The sequence below is a fragment of the Haliotis rufescens genome, unplaced genomic scaffold (genome assembly GCF_023055435.1).
Source record: "Haliotis rufescens isolate VD_foot unplaced genomic scaffold, xgHalRufe1.0.p SCAF_68, whole genome shotgun sequence".
Classification (NCBI taxonomy): Eukaryota; Metazoa; Mollusca; class Gastropoda; order Lepetellida; family Haliotidae; genus Haliotis; species Haliotis rufescens.
The window spans coordinates 2,023,593-2,040,004 of NW_025964359.1; positions in this window are offsets into that span (position 1 = coordinate 2,023,593).

Below are 16,412 nucleotides of genomic sequence, written 5' to 3' on the forward strand. Positions count from 1 at the left end.
TGCATGTATCCATGTATGTATCAGTGTATCTGTTTGGTGTTGTGTTTATAAGTGTACAACAGCTAATGCATGTATCCATGTATGTATCAGTGTATCTGTTTGGTGTTGTGTTTATAAGTGTACAACAGCTAATGCATGTATCCATGTATGTATCAGTGTATCGGTTTGGTGTTGTGTTTATAAGTGTACAACAGCTAATGCATGTATCCATGTATGTATCAGTGTATCGGTTTGGTGTTGTGTTTATAAGTGTACAACAGCTAATGAATGTATCCATGTATGTATCAGTGTATCGGTTTGGTGTTGTGTTTATAAGTGTACAACAGCTAATGAATGTATCAGTGTAGGTATCAGTGTATCTGTTTGGTGTTGTGTTTATAAGTGTACAACAGCTAATGCATGTATCCATGTATGTATCAGTGTATCTGTTTGGTGTTGTGTTTATAAGTGTACAACAGCTAATGAATGTATCAGTGTATGTATCAGTGTATCTGTTTGGTGTTGTGTTTATAAGTGTACAACAGCTAATGCATGTATCCATGTATGTATCAGTGTATCGGTTTGGTGTTGTGTTTATAAGTGTACAACAGCTAATGCATGTATCCATGTATGTATCAGTGTATCGGTTTGGTGTTGTGTTTATAAGTGTACAACAGCTAATGCATGTATCCATGTATGTATCAGTGTATCTGTTTGGTGTTGTGTTTATAAGTGTACAACAGCTAATGAATGTATCCATGTATGTATCAGTGTATCGGTTTGGTGTTGTGTTTATAAGTGTACAACAGCTAATGAATGTATCAGTGTATCGGTTTGGTGTTGTGTTTATAAGTGTACAACAGCTAATGCATGTATCCATGTATGTATCAGTGTATCGGTTTGGTGTTGTGTTTATAAGTGTACAACAGCTAATGAATGTATCAGTGTATGTATCAGTGTATCTGTTTGGTGTTGTGTTTATAAGTGTACAACAGCTAATGCATGTATCCATGTATGTATCAGTGTATCGGTTTGGTGTTGTGTTTATAAGTGTACAACAGCTAATGCATGTATCCATGTATGTATCAGTGTATCGGTTTGGTGTTGTGTTTATAAGTGTACAACAGCTAATGAATGTATCAGTGTATGTATCAGTGTATCTGTTTGGTGTTGTGTTTATAAGTGTACAACAGCTAATGAATGTATCAGTGTATGTATCAGTGTATCGGTTTGGTGTTGTGTTTATAAGTGTACAACAGCTAATGCATGTATCCATGTATGTATCAGTGTATCGGTTTGGTGTTGTGTTTATAAGTGTACAACAGCTAATGAATGTATCCATGTATGTATCAGTGTATCGGTTTGGTGTTGTGTTTATAAGTGTACAACAGCTAATGAATGTATCAGTGTATGTATCAGTGTATCTGTTTGGTGTTGTGTTTATAAGTGTACAACAGCTAATGAATGTATCCATGTATGTATCAGTGTATCGGTTTGGTGTTGTGTTTATAAGTGTACAACAGCTAATGAATGTATCCAGGTATGTATCAGTGTATCGGTTTGGTGTTGTGTTTATAAGTGTACAACAGCTAATGAATGTATCCATGTATGTATCAGTGTATCGGTTTGGTGTTGTGTTTATAAGTGTACAACAGCTAATGCATGTATCCATGTATGTATCAGTGTATCTGTTTGGTGTTGTGTTTATAAGTGTACAACAGCTAATGCATGTATCCATGTATGTATCAGTGTATGTATCCATGTATGTATCAGTGTATCGGTTTGGTGTTGTGTTTATAAGTGTACAACAGCTAATGCATGTATCCATGTATGTATCAGTGTATCTGTTTGGTGTTGTGTTTATAAGTGTACAACAGCTAATGCATGTATCCATTTATGTATCAGTGTATGTATCCATATATGTATCAGTGTATCTGTTTGGTGTTGTGTTTATAAGTGTACAACAGCTAATGAATGTATCAGTGTATGTATCAGTGTATCTGTTTGGTGTTGTGTTTATAAGTGTACAACAGCTAATGAATGTATCCATGTATGTATCAGTGTATCTGTTTGGTGTTGTGTTTATAAGTGTACAACAGCTAATGCATGTATCCATGTATGTATCAGTGTATCGGTTTGGTGTTGTGTTTATAAGTGTACAACAGCTAATGAATGTATCAGTGTATGTATCAGTGTATCTGTTTGGTGTTGTGTTTATAAGTGTACAACAGCTAATGAATGTATCCATGTATGTATCAGTGTATCGGTTTGGTGTTGTGTTTATAAGTGTACAACAGCTAATGAATGTATCAGTGTATGTATCAGTGTATCTGTTTGGTGTTGTGTTTATAAGTGTACAACAGCTAATGAATGTATCCATGTATGTATCAGTGTATCTGTTTGGTGTTGTGTTTATAAGTGTACAACAGCTAATGCATGTATCAGTGTATGTATCAGTGTATCTGTTTGGTGTTGTGTTTACAAGTGTACAACAGCTAATGCATGTATCCATGTATGTATCAGTGTATCTGTTTGGTGTTGTGTTTATAAGTGTACAACAGCTAATGCATGTATCCATGTATGTATCAGTGTATCTGTTTGGTGTTGTGTTTACAAGTGTACAACAGCTAATGCATGTATCCATGTATGTATCAGTGTATCTGTTTGGTGTTGTGTTTATAAGTGTACAACAGCTAATGCATGTATCCATGTATGTATCAGTGTATCTGTTTGGTGTTGTGTTTATAAGTGTACAACAGCTAATGCATGTATCCATGTATGTATCAGTGTATCTGTTTGGTGTTGTGTTTATAAGTGTACAACAGCTAATGCATGTATCCATGTATGTATCAGTGTATCGGTTTGGTGTTGTGTTTATAAGTGTACAACAGCTAATGCATGTATCCATGTATGTATCAGTGTATCTGTTTGGTGTTGTGTTTATAAGTGTACAACAGCTAATGCATGTATCCATGTATGTATCAGTGTATCTGTTTGGTGTTGTGTTTATAAGTGTACAACAGCTAATGCATGTATCCATGTATGTATCAGTGTATCTGTTTGGTGTTGTGTTTATAAGTGTACAACAGCTAATGCATGTATCAGTGTATGTATGCAGTATGTGTATGTATCCTCTTTAGTGCCTATCTGTATATGATTATTTGTTTGTTTATTTATCTTGGATGTATGCATGCATGCATTAATGTTGTTCTTGGTTATGCATTATTTGTTAAATATTCTTAAATTTCATTGAACGCCTATGTGGTAGAGCATACTCCCGCAGAGCGGAAGGTCCGGGGTTCGATCCCTGGCCATGTCAAACCAAAAGACACTAAAAGATGGTACTTGTAGTTACCCTGCTGGCGCTCGGAGTCAGTATACTGTGTCTGAGTGGGGTATTCATGTTAAACTGTGGCATGGTATCTCAGTGGGCTTGCTCTATAAAATCAGCATTAATCCAGACTGGTACAAGCATACACACACGCGCGCGCGCGCGCGCGCGCACCACCTCAACTCAACTTGTGATTGCATTATGTTTTTATGTGTCGTGACTCAGAAGTCATAAATGGTCGAGTGTTTTTAACATGCACACTGATATACTAAGTGTATACAACTATCTCTCACTAGCGCCTTCACACACAGAGCAATATTATTCACTAGTTGTGTGTACGATCCTGAAAAGCGCTATAGAATGATTTAAATTGTAGTTCATATACTATTGAATAGACCTTGATTACTAAAACTGGTTGAATCCGGTTGGCAGCTTATTGAAAGCGTTGATTTATTGGGATTGGGGTCACTCTAATTTATCAGTTTATTACAGTTTTCGAGTCATGTAACAGCAATGTTGCTTAAAATCTGACAGTTTTCTTTTCATCAGGTATGAATAGTTGATTCGTCTAGTCATACATTTTACGATTCTTACCATATCAAATAATTGGCACCATACATTGCAGCAGAGAGTTTATTTTTCGCTATCTACATGTACTGTTAATTGTGGCAGATACCTACATCACTGTATTTCAGGTCTCAGAACTGATAACACCAAAACATTTAAATAGTACACATATCATTGTGTTACATTGTTACATATCATTTCCTGTATACATGTATGCTTTAGTCAGTGCAATGTATGTCGACATATAGTCTCAGCTGGCTTACGTCACATCTCAATCAAGTCAGCTCTACTTATCATGCATAATATAATTCCAGAAACATTTTGAAAATAGAAATTAAAATGAAATTCGTTTTATCATCATTTTTAACAAACCTATATGAGATTAGATTCATAATACGTTTCTAAAACTTAAAATACATCATACACACAAAAATGACATCTCAAAATAGTGTACAACCAAAATATCGCCATTTTCTCATTTTACCAATTCCCCATTCTAGAATGCGGAGTTATGTCCCTTTTTGTCTTTCCACAAGGTAGACCTCTCCCTCATGTTTCCCCCTCGTTAAACTTAGCGCAAACTTCATTTTCCACCTCATAAAAGAAGTACGTTTCCGTATCCAATGTGTCACTTCATAAATAACGTGGATATCTAATATTTCCGTCATAATGTTGTTCAGATATAAGATGTTTAAAGTATTTTGTTGGCTCACAGTTTACATAAAGCAGTCAAATAAAAGATTTTGTCTCACTGGACTTTATCGTTGTACGATCAAATGTGGTCACATATTTTAGCGGCTGTTTCGTTGGCAAAACAGAAACTTGAACAACATCTAGCAGTTTTCCACCATGGGTTTAAAAGTTTCAATAATATACAATTCTGTTAAACTGGAAAGTCGGAGGTTGGCCCAGTACCGCGCGACCACAATTCTGGCACAGTTGATATTTCAAAACTGTGGGTCTGAAAATTAACAAGATTCCAGCGGTAATGTCATGAATCACAACCTTTGGTCAGAGATACCGTGAGATGCGACTGGCATGCAACTCGCCTGTCGTGTGAATGCTGAGTTGTATACAACTTCAGATCGTACAACTAATTGCATACAAGTTGTACCAATTAGTTGTACCGTGTGAATGCCCCTTAACCAGGAAGAGGTCAGATACAATATTGTCATATATTTTACTTCGTCTTCTCATCATAGTCCGTATATTAACACGTTACCGTATTCCCGTAAATGCGCCCCGTGTGATAAAAATAAATTGACAAAAGGTTGCCCTTAACTACAACCATACACTACAGTTAAATCAGAGACGTAGACAATCTTAGTTCAAACGTTGATGTTGATGAAACTGAGTCTTTAGCCATAATAGGTTAAACGACAAGGTGTTTGAGAACTTTAGTTGTAATTTACCTTAAGGTCAATCAATATTGCTGTGTGTGATTTTCTCGTTCTGAAACCGGAAATAGCATTCACTTTGCCATATTCACTTTACTCCCATGTATTTCCTATGATTCAGTAAACAATACCAAACATCATTTCCTTGTTGATAAATGTGTGCAAACATCAAAATATATTAATCAGAAAACATTATTGTAATATATCTTTCCGACGTAATTCTATATGGCTGCTTGTTTGACGATACCCATCAAAAGCAGAAACTTGTATATCGACGGTACATCATTTAATATATCACGGGTGGTTAGATTTTACACAGCAAATGTGTAGAACTTACTATACATACCAACTGTCATGAAAACTATAGCGGCGTATACACAGAGGACTTGAAGATTGATTTAAAAGATGTTTTTCAATGGACCATTATTGGAGCTTGGTGCTTCATATGTAGAATGCCGTAATTGAGTGAAATAACATACTTTCTGTTAACAAATGTGTATTATACTAAAGAAAATACAGACTGTTGTGTGACGTGTGATTGTAGGGCAAATACAGTTTAAGTGGAGATTGTCTAAAAATTGGTCAGGGGTCTCATTGAGCGTGGCGAATACGGTATCTCCATTAAGTAATGAATAGAAACTGGATAACAGTACGTTATGATTCTCGCATGTTATGAGTACGCGGCCTGCCTCCCAAAACGTGCCAGGCGACACAAGCACTTCTTTCTTGCAGAGGCACCGCTGAATAACTCGCTGTGCACGAGCTGCACATGCAGCACACGATGTTTTCCATGTCAGCAATATATTTATCACCCAGGTCTGTCATTCAAGCATCTGCATCTCTGGTAAGTGGAAGTAGAAATCACTACTTAAAACTTTCTAGCATGATTTTATCATATACATCGTTGGTGAAATTTCAAGTCGATTGTTGACAGAAAGCTTATTCATGCAAATATACTTCGTTGACTGATAGAAAATGTCACTAGGCCAACTAATCTGGGAATTCACCAGTCCTGAAGACATTTCAATCAAAACGTAATAATTACCTTTCAGTGCAAAACTTTTCTTCGCCCGACAACCAAGACTGCAGTAGGGTATATTTGTCTTTCAAAACACTTTGTTTTAGGAAATCTGTATTTTACAGAAACAGGGAGTGTAAAAGCAGGGAACAAGTTTCACTGATAAAATATTAAATGAAAATGTATTTTTTATTGGCATGGCTTTAACTAAGGTATACAAATACATAGAAGTTCATTCCCCTTACACCCATTGAGCACCCGTTGAACACGTGTGTGCCATGCTTGTAATTGAACTGAATCGAACTTTTGTACGCTCCTGCCACTGGTGTGTGTTATCAGTGGCATTAAAGGTGTAGCATTGACAGATCAACAAATACTTCACTGTATACAAATATACCATGTATAATCAACAGATTTACCGAGCAGTGGCTTCGGTATATTACAGGGACAGGGTTCAGTTACGAGACATATTGATATGGTTCAATAGCAGCAATATATAATGGTACAAAATTTGGATAATTTCCTAAGTGTTCCTATTCAAAAGCAAATTCGTTTTGTACATATTTGGTGAAATGTCAACCTAGTTTCTAATGAGCGTTTGCTCTTATTTTGAGAATGTGAACAGATAAATAGATAGTTGAACTCATCACCTAAATCACATGATTAATAAAAAGACACTTTCTTTCAGCTGAAGATATTCTTTTCCATCTTCCAGTTTCCTAGTCTCGCTGAATACTTATTTTTAGTTTTCGATATTCAGGAATTCATTTTTAAGTATGGTATACATGGCTCCTTTTGGAAGATGTATCTTGTATGGTTTTTCATCATTGTAAATTATATATACTGCAGTATTATACACAGGGGCACTTCTTTTGTTACTGACACTACAATGCGAATAGCCTCTTTATATATGTACATTTATATATACATATATATATATATATATATATATATATATATATATATATATATATATATATATATATATATATGATATTTTCACATTATATACTGTAACAGAGTAACCGTATGGTTTTGGAAATGGGATTCCTCCACACAAAAACTAAAATAACAACTGTTGTTTATTGTACAAAGAGATTTTATGAAAAATATTGACTACTAATTTCCATCTCTCACGTTCCTATTTAATTCAGTTCCTATTTTTTCAATTTTGTGAAACTGTTAAGAATAACACAAGAATCACAAGGTAATGAGCCAGTGAGATCTGTCACATCTATCACTGGTTGATGCTTTCTCCATGTTCAAACATTTCTAATATCCTCCACTGGTTATTAGAAACAGTTAGCAAACCATTTGCCTTCTATCTTAATACCATCCTCCATGCACGCTAAATGTTTACCATATACTTTGTGAAATATGTATGTAATCCATACACTAAATGAATGTTCATTCATAAATACATTGATGGGTGAGGGGAACTGACACTATTCGTAGGGAATTGTGGGTAAACGTATGTGTGGGGAGGTGTCCAACCCCTGATTCATTCTGAATGACAAAGGCATTGATTTAAAAAAATATATATTGGTTTGTTCATTTCATGGACTAGCAAATAGGCAATAACATAATGAAGTAATAAAATCTTGGCGTGAGATCGTAGCGACGTTTTTATTCTTAAAGAAAGCATGAGGGTATTTCTTTGATATAATAATTCCAAGCTGACAAAGATCCAACGTGCAAATACAACCAATTCACCTGTCTCGAGATAAAACAGGCGGTTGAATGTCAGGGTTGACCTGACTACAAAACTTGATTCATATTGTGAACAAGTTGATAGAGGGTTGCAGCTACATGTATCTGTAGGAAATTGTCTGTTGGAAATAGCACATGGCTTGAACAATACAGTGACGCTACAGCAATTATGTCGGTATAGTGGTGTAGGAAATTGTCTGTTTGAAATAGCACATCTCTTGAACAATACCGTGACGCTACAAGAATTACGTCGGAATAGTGGTGAAGCTACTGAATTGAAATGGAGGTCTTGAATATTATTAAAAAATCGAAGAATATTAATCTATTAACGAGTTAACCTTGTTTTCCAAATACCATTCTGTACCCGTTGTGTAGTTCTTTCACTTTCAAGTATGATATGCGATATTGTTTGAATGTATCTAAATGTTACCACGTAAAAAGGTGTTTACATCTGTTACATATTCAAACGTATTTACGTTTATCTTCACACGCAGGGCTTTATGTATAAATATTCATATAGCTTAATGTTGAAATGTTGTATAGCACTTGTATGAGAAACATTCGTCAGAAAAAATAATTAAGCATTAAGAAGCCTGACACACTCTTTTGATGTTCAATACAGAATCTCTACGGTTGTTGACTTAACATCCATGGGTATTGCGAAAACAACGACACACAACCTCAGTAGTTCCGGTCAGAATAGAACAGAACAGAAGGTTTATTCACAAAAATCACACAAAGTTATATAGTGAGCATACAGCTATTTACATTTTCTATATTTATATTTATTTGTTGAGACAGCTAAAAAGGTGTAACCATTTTTCACAAATTTAGCAGTTAGTAGAAAAACCTACTGGGTTTTGAAATTTGATGTAGTCCCAGTGTAGGGTACATACCTCTTATCTTAATTTGGAACAGTGCGCTTTAGTCATTTCTTGCAAATCAGAGAGAGGCGTCATTTCTTAGAAATCGAACATGCCATTTCCATTGTAGGGGTGACTGGTTGGAGAAATAGTTTTTAAAATGATTAAACGAATATATTTCTACAACAAACTTTATGAATTAACATTCGACTATTTATTTTGCATGTTTAAGTCTTATTAGTTAGTTAGCAATTACCCCCTGTGAATATTAAAAAGTCAAAATAAACGCTTCTCCACCCCAAACTTGGATTTGGCAGAACTTGACCTACATCACTGTCACTCACATTTCAAAACTGTCAGTATGGCTGCCAATGTTTACATTTTCGTGTCTCAGCAGACAGGTTAGGCAGCAAGATGACAACCCAATCTATGATGTGGCTCAACATTAACCTGTAGATTCACAGAGAATGAGCCTGTTGGTACAATGTGATCATCGACGGCCATTTTTTAATGAATCAATATGTAAGACTATCGATGTATTCATACGTACGTTTTTTTGATGATCATGATGATGAGTTGGGGATTTTACGTGTGCTTTCCGACTTTATGCGTATATCGCACACGGGACCGCCAGGCCGAGAAAGGTATATGCCAAAGAGGGAGCGAGGCAACCCAGGAGGGGCCTTTTAGGGGCTGCTTATATTTGAATTTTGAAATTTGGAGATTTGGAAAAGATGCCATTGGTGAGAGTGCCCAGGGCTTAAAAGTTTGAAATGTAGTTCAGCGGGTTCAGGAGTATTGCTAGCGCTAGCTCGGTGTTGAGGTTTAATGTGGTTTGGAGGTTTGTTCTGTGTTCTTTGTAGTGTGTGCAGTGTATCAGTGCATGCTTTAGTGTTTCTTGTTGGTTGAAGTGTGGGCATTCACCTGTTGGGTCTCTTTTTATTGTTTTTAGGTGGTTGTTTAATTTGGTGTGGCCTGTTTGTAGTTTTGTTATGTATGACCCTGTCGATTGTTCGGGATTGATGGTGTTTTTGAGGTTTTGGAGTGTTTTTTTTAGTATGTTTTTTAGTTTACAGTTAGAGTTTTGGTAATTATTTTGCCACTTTTGGGATAATTTTTGTTTGGTGATTCTTTTGATCTCTGTTTTGAAATGGGTAGGTTTATACTTCTGGGAGTTTTAAAGATGATTTGGCCGCTTTATCTACGTGTTCGTTTCCGAAGAATACGACGTGCGTGGGTAGCCATGTGAAATCTATTTGTTTACCTATTTAAGTGAGTTCACTTGAGCTTTTCAATATTTGGTTTATCAGTTTGGGGCGGTTTTTCATGTTGTTTTTTTTAGGGCCTGGAGTCCACTCGGGGAGTTAGTAAGGGTTTTCTTGTGTTTTTTTAAGGTGCGGGTTGTGTAGGGCTGTGGCCCATGGGTTTAGCTGTGAAGATTGATTGGTTATTTGGTTATCTTAGTCGGTAAGATTTGGTTTGTTTTGTTGGTTGTGAGATATGGACGCGGAATCCTGTGTGTTTGGAGTTCGGATCAAAGGATCCGTCTGTGTATATGTGGCACCAATTTGGCCATTTTTCGTGTATGTTTGCTAGTGTGGTGGTTTTAGCGGTGTTGTGAGAATGTTTGACTGGGATGCGGCCCAGAAGTTTAATGTTAGTTGTTCCCGACATAAATCTTTCAGGATTTCGCCTGTGCACGTTTTTTTGTGTGGAAAGTCTTAATATATAAGAGAGGGGTTTCCGTAGCAAAATGGAAACCTATATTTAACAAATCAGAATCAAGCATTCATCAATGTCATGGTAGAATCTTACATAAAGGGAAGTAATCAGACATTAGTAACTTCGAAAACTTTGCAATACTTGGATACTTCGTTTAAAATAGGACAAACAAGCATTAAATGATACTCGTCACACATAGCTTTTAAGTTAAGTAAAGTATACAGTTTATTTTCCACCAACCTGTTTCCAGTGGGAATCTTTGATTTTTAGTTCTATTTTTGTTAACCACCTTCTTAGATTAGAGGGTAAATTCAAAAAATAGGGTTCAGTTTTCAAGTTTTCTTTACACCAATAATATTTTCCTTTTGAAGTATTTTGAATTGAATTGAGCCAGAACTGTCCAAATTGATCAATTAATACAACTTTTACATTATTTTGACGCCACTTTGCATTTTGAAAATTTTGATAAGACCATATTAGGAAAAAACAGTTTCATTAAAAATATATTATTATATTATAAAAAAGAATAAAATCAACATTCGTATCAGACGACAATTTATATATAATGCAATGTAGTGTGTAACACCACTTATCTACATTCGCAGGTTATATAGCCCAGATGATTACAGCTTTAACCTTGACTAAAATTTGAATTGGACATCTACCAAGTTCCCAATAGATATAAAAATGTGGTGTCGATTGCTTGACGTTTAAGATAACTTTTTACAGAATTTCAAATGTACGTGTATCAAAATAATAGTATTTTCATATCCCCAAATTTGTGTCCCGTAGAGTAATATTGGTTGTATAAGCTGATCAAATAATTTGAATTTGCATTTAACAGTATATCTAATAGTCTAATAATTTAAAATACAGAAAACACTGCTCTAGAAGCTTGATCGGCAATTTGCTTAATTTCTTTACAAAATTTTCAGTTCCCACTAAATAATACTCCAAGATAAATCTTCTGGGGTTTCTGCTAAAAGGATGGTGACGTCGGTGTACAAAAGTATCAAACGTTTGCCAACTATTCCTAACTGTTCTTCAATAAGACTATTGACACTGCATAGACTGTGTACCAGGTTGACACATTAAAAAATCTTCCAGGTCGTTGAGATATAACGTGAAAAAAATCGGTGACAGATTTTCACCCTGCCTCGCCCAAGTTTCACAGGGAAAGAATGAAGCAGTCAAATAATAAATTTGGTTTATACATAGTGTAGATTATGGTGAAACATTTTGTACTAATTTTACTTTTTCATTTTGAGACCATTTCTCCAAACTGTATCAAATGCTTTACTGAAATCAAATAAACGAACAAAATAATTTCTTTCCTGAGCTATTAGATATGTCAATTAAGGCCTTTAGAACATAGACGTAATCAATTGTTGAACATGAAATAAGACATTCAGTGTTGAATTGACAAGCTTTGTTACTACGCAAGGCAACTTCACACTCTATTTCTTTATCCCTAATTGGATTATCTTATTTTTTGCATGAAGGTACACTTTCTGTTTCAAAGTTTGCATCAATAAAATCATCATTATCCAACATCAAATTTATTTTTGCTTTTATCAATATTATTTAAAATGCCCCAGAAAGATTTAGGATCAGAATTTTTATCTTTACGTATCTTGTTTGGACATTGTTTTATGTATAGATAGAATTAGCATTTTTTTAGGCTTTTACTATAAATTTTGCAGGATTGAGAAAACATTTTAATTTGAAATATTTTTTCAGAAATCTTTGCATTTGTGGTATTTTGCCCGTTCTTTTTTACAGTTACCGTCAAACCATGTTTTGGACTTTTACTTGATTGTCATGTATTCGTTTAAGGCCAAATGTTTATTTTGCAGCCAATACAAGCTTTTCACCAAGTTAAATGTTAGTATCATTCAGTTTTCTTGGGCAATGTAACTGTTTATATCATCTAGTTTACAACCCAAACTATCACTAAAATCTTGGTCTATGCAATATACATAATCATCAGATTAATCTTAGTTGACTTTTAAAGTATTGTGCTTTGCATACTGGATTCTTCATTAGAGTTGTCTATACAAAAGGAATATAGATTGTTGAAAGAGAATTCTGAATTGGAGTGGATGTCAGAAAAAGAGGCATCACATTCTGGAAGTGTTAGGAATTCTGCCGATGCAGGACAGTCACCTACTATACTAGCGTTTTTGCAGGCAAAAGTTCCTATCCCTATATCAGAGCCTTTTTACTAACCATGAGTGGATTAGTTCAGCATCCAGCATGTTGTATTCTATATATGCATCTCTTTCAGTGTAATCATGTTAAACTTAGTTCGAGCTCACGATAAAAGTCCCCAGTTAGGCACACAATCTTAGCCTAAGCAGAACATCGATATTATGTCATTTTTCAACGTACTATAATGGTCACTGGATACATATTTGCTACCTCATTGAGGTATGTACACACATCCTTAAGTCAGATCTTCATATAACCCTATTCACTTACTGTTTATTTGACACCACAGCGAGATGTCACTGGTTTTAGGTAGAAATTTAAATTGCACAAAGTCACTTAGATGTTTTTTCACAGCACCTGATGATCTCCCTCGACTATCACCATTTTTAGATCTATTGTTAGTAAACATTTCAAAATCAGGTAGATCTATACAGCCTACGTCACACAGTTTGGTTTCTGTTAGGCATAAGATATCAAAGGTTTGAATATGTAGGAGAAATTCGGGGTTTAAGTTTTGAGCGTGGACCATACATATGCATTTGTATCTCAACTCCATGACCTGTATGGTCGGTGATATCTTAGGCCGTGTCCATCGTGGATGCTGCTGTACTGCTGGAGTGGTAGCGTTTCGGCCTCAGTATTTCGTCCATGGGGTGATTTCATATGATGACATCCTACTTGGCAGCAGGGACTGGTTTTCCTGGTTGGTATAACTGACCATTAATGTACAGTTTGTCAGAGGTCGTTGTTTGATCCCCGGCTGCAAAGGCATCTCGGAGCACAGGATACAACTGTCTACGCCTTCCTTCTTTTTTTTCGGAAAATGTTCATTGATGTAGTAACTTGTTCCTGTAAGTTTACGATGTAGTGCCTGCCTAACTAGTTCTCTGACCTTAAAATTTGTTTAACTTAGCGGCGATATTCCTAGGTCGGCCTTGGTCATTACGAGGTGCTCCTATTCTGTGAACTCTTTAACTTATCCAATATTAATTACTTTCATCTTGGTTTGGATAAATATGGTATAGCCCCCAGTATCCAATAGTATTAAAGCGGGTATCTTTGCAGCAAACTTTGCAACAGCAAGACATCTTTTAAAATATCACAAAACTGCTGTAGAGCGTTCAGTTGCTTTTTATAAACCATTCACTGTATAAGAAAACATAACTAGATCATCAGCAAATATAAGTTAAAGAAGATGCTTAATTTCTTGAGTTACAAATATCCCATTACTGCATTTCTCATAAATAGCATCAACAAGTTAATTTTTAAAGAAAATGAAAAATGGTGGACTCGGGGCGCAGCCCTGTCGCACACTTGATGTGGCATTAAACTTCTCTGTCAAACCAGAGTTAGTTTTCACACATGCAGCCACTGACTCATCGTGCTCTTTAAAATTGATACATTTTTGCCTGACATCGTTTAGTGGGCAACATATATAAAAGCGTGTTGTATGCCTCCTAAAAGTATATGAAGGCGCAGTAAAAACAGATATTTAGAACACAGAGCTTGTAACGTGAATATATTATCGGCTGTAGAAGAGCCGCAACTAAACCCTGGTTGTCCTTCACTAAGTAATTCATTTAGTTCCGCCCGTTAACATAAACAATTTTCTAAAAAGCTTGTAAATAGTCTATCCGAGATATCTAAGAGAGAAAGTAATCTGTACTTAGATGGTTCCCCCATTTTACAACAAAGGAAGGATCATACCTATGTTCCACACTTAAGGGAATAAACCCAAATATAATACATTATTGGATAGGTCTCTCAAATGGGGAACAAGGAAAGCACCATTTAAAAAAAAGGAAAAATACCGACCTCACCCGCTGCCTTGTTCCATTTTAACTCATTAATACACTTCAACATTTATTCATCAGTAATATCACAACACAACATCTCCGACGAGAAGGAAAAATCTATACAGTTCTTACAAATGTGAGAATCAATATAATTACATACTGTTATATCGAAGCTAGATAGTAACAGCTTGACTTTACATTTGAATAATTCCTTAATCAAACCATTGTTGAGGTGCTATACCATCGGTTCCCCGAAATTCAGACATATAATGCCTGAAAGTGCTCCAGAATTATTTGTTGTCTGATTTCATTACCACATCCTTAATATCTTCTACCGCATCGAAAAGGAAAGTGTCATGTTTTAAATGATCTGACTCCTCTTCGGACATATCAGTATATGCTATAAAGTAATCCATTGTACTATATCCTGTGCAGACAATGAAATATGGTTACCGGGCTTTGTCAAAAGCTGTTCTTCCACTGATAATGTGAATACTGAGAACCTTGCATTAATCACAGCATTAAGACTATCGCATGACAATATTTGTTGGAACGGCAACAGAAGAATGAATGTCGGATAACATTATTGGTTGGAAAGGCAACAGCATTATGACTGTAGGATGTCATTGGTTGGAACATGTGTACATGTGTCAGTATCTATCAGCCAGTGTACCTGTGTCAGTAGCTATCAGCCAGTGTATCTGTGTCAGTAGCTATCAGCCAGTGTATCTGTGTCAGTATCTATCAGCCAGTGTATCTGTGTCAGTAGCTATCAGCCAGTGTACATGTGTCAGTATCTATCAGCCAGTGTACCTGTGTCAGTAGCTATCAGCCAGTGTACCTGTGTCAGTAGCTATCAGCCAGTGTATCTGTGTCAGCAGCTATCAGCCAGTGTACCTGTGTCAGTAGCTATCAGCCAGTGTATCTGTGTCAGTAGCTATCAGCCAGTGTATCTGTGTCAGTATCTATCAGCCAGTGTATCTGTGTCAGTAGCTATCAGCCAGTGTACATGTGTCAGTATCTATCAGCCAGTGTACCTGTGTCAGTAGCTATCAGCCAGTGTACCTGTGTCAGTAGCTATCAGCCAGTGTACCTGTGTCAGTAGCTATCAGCCAGTGTATCTGTGTCAGTAGCCATCAGCCAGTGTACCTGTGTCAGTAACTATCAGCCAGTGTACCTGTGTCAGTAGCTATCAGCCAGTGTACCTGTGTCAGTAGCTATCAGCCAGTGTACCTGTGTCAGTAGCTATCAGCCAGTGTACCTGTGTCAGTAGCTATCAGCCAGTGTACCTGTGTCAGTAGCTATCAGCCAGTGTATCTGTGTCAGTAACTATCAGCCAGTGTACCTGTGTCAGGAGCTATCAGCCAGTGTACCTGTGTCAGTAGCTATCAGCCAGTGTACCTGTGTCAGTAGCTATCAGCCAGTGTACCTGTGTCAGTAGCTATCAGCCAGTGTACATGTGTCAGTAGCTATCAGCCAGTGTATCTGTGTCAGCAGCTATCAGCCAGTGTACCTGTGTCAGTAGCTATCAGTCGGTGTATCTGTGTCAGTAGCTATCGGCCAGTGTATCTGTCAGTATTTATCAGCCAGTGTATCTGTGTCAGTAGCTATCAGCCAGTGTACCTGTGTCAGTAGCTATCAGCCAGTGTACCTGTGTCAGTAGCTATCAGCCAGTGTACCTGTGTCAGTAGCTATCAGCCAGTGTATCTGTGTCAGTAACTATCAGCCAGTGTACCTGTGTCAGGAGCTATCAGCCAGTGTACCTGTGTCAGTAGCTATCAGCCAGTGTACCTGTGTCAGTAGCTATCAGCCAGTGTA